Below are 1,542 nucleotides of genomic sequence, written 5' to 3'. Positions count from 1 at the left end.
GCGGAATCATTTCACCACTTTTTTAGCCCATCCTTTGCAAGGCCACAGGAGACAAGAAATCTGACACATAGTCAACGCCTAGAGGCGATGGTACAGGAGTATCTCCAAGTAAACATTGAAGCCATGACTGTGTCACTGGTCCCTTGCTCTTTTTGGGCTTCCAATCTGGATAAATGGCCGGAGCTAGCCACTTACGCCCTGGAGATCTTGTCATGCCCCGCAGCCAGCGTTCTGTCTGAACGTGTGTTCAGCGCTGCTGGTGGTGTGCTGACAGATAAGCGCACGCGGCTCTCCACTGATAATGTAGACAGACTCACGTTCATAAAGATGAACAAATCATGGATCCGAAACGACTTTTCTACCCCTGTGTCATCCTGGGGAGAGTAAAAGCTTGATGATTGGTTAAAATCACCCTACCAACCGTTTTAAGCTTTCAAATTACTAATCATGTTTATCTGTATCTTGGCTGGAAAATAATTTGGGCTTTGTAGCAGTGTGCAGCACTGATTCTATTAGGCCATCTATAATAAGCTCCACCAGATTTAAAATTGCTAATCATGTTTATCTGTATCTTGGCTGGAAAATAATTTGGGCTTTGTAGCAGTGTGCAGCACTGATCCTATTAGGCCATCTATACTAAGCTCCACCAGATTTAAAATTAATAATAATTTTTAGCTGCATCTATCCCGGAAAATAATTTTGGGGCTCCGAGATGCGCAAGACTCATAAGTGCCTTCTTGCTGCACTACCTGCAACATGACCCTCATATTGTCAGAATTCGAAGTAATCATGACTACTGGGTTGCCACACTCTTAGATCCCCCAAACTTTTCGATCAACCTTTTCATTTTAATAAAGACCAAAAAAATTGTCATTTTTGAAATTATAAGCATTAGCAGGTTATTAGAAACTGAAATCAAACAGTTTTCAACTCAAAACTTTATTCTAGGTGATGTTACATTTTCACATAGGACCCCTTGTTCGAAAGGAGCTTCTGAATCTCTCGTCCATTGAATTTGTCAGGTTTTGGATGGTTTCTGCTTCAATTGTTTTGCATGAGGACAGAATACCCTCCCAGAGCTGTTGCTTAGATGTGAACTGCCTCCCGCCATCATAGACACTCCTTTTGATGATGCTCCAGAGGTTCTGAATGGGGTAGAGGTCAGGGGAGCATGGGGGTCACACCATAAGTTTGTCCCCTTTTATGCCCATATCAGCCAGAGATGCAGATGTTTTATGTGCAGCATGAGATGGTGCATTATCATGCAAAAAAATGATCTTGCTGTGAAATACACGGTTCTTCTTCTTGAACCATGGCAGGAAGTGCTGTTTGAGAAAATCCACATACATTATGGAGTTCATCTTTAGCGCCTTCAGGGATCCTAAAGGGGCCGACAATCTCTCTCCCCATGATTCCAGCCCAAAACATTACTCCACCTCCTCCTTGTTTGCGCTGTAGCTGTGTTTGCGTGGGGTGTCCATCAACCAGCCATCCTCCACTCCATCCATCTGGACCATCGAGCGCTGCACGGCACTCATCCGT

This window comes from Phyllobates terribilis, unplaced genomic scaffold (assembly GCF_046119375.1).
Source record: "Phyllobates terribilis strain yellow unplaced genomic scaffold, ASM4611937v1 Scaffold_3__8_contigs__length_932513732, whole genome shotgun sequence".
Lineage (NCBI taxonomy): Eukaryota > Metazoa > Chordata > Amphibia > Anura > Dendrobatidae > Phyllobates > Phyllobates terribilis.
This window is presented reverse-complemented; position numbering follows the sequence as displayed.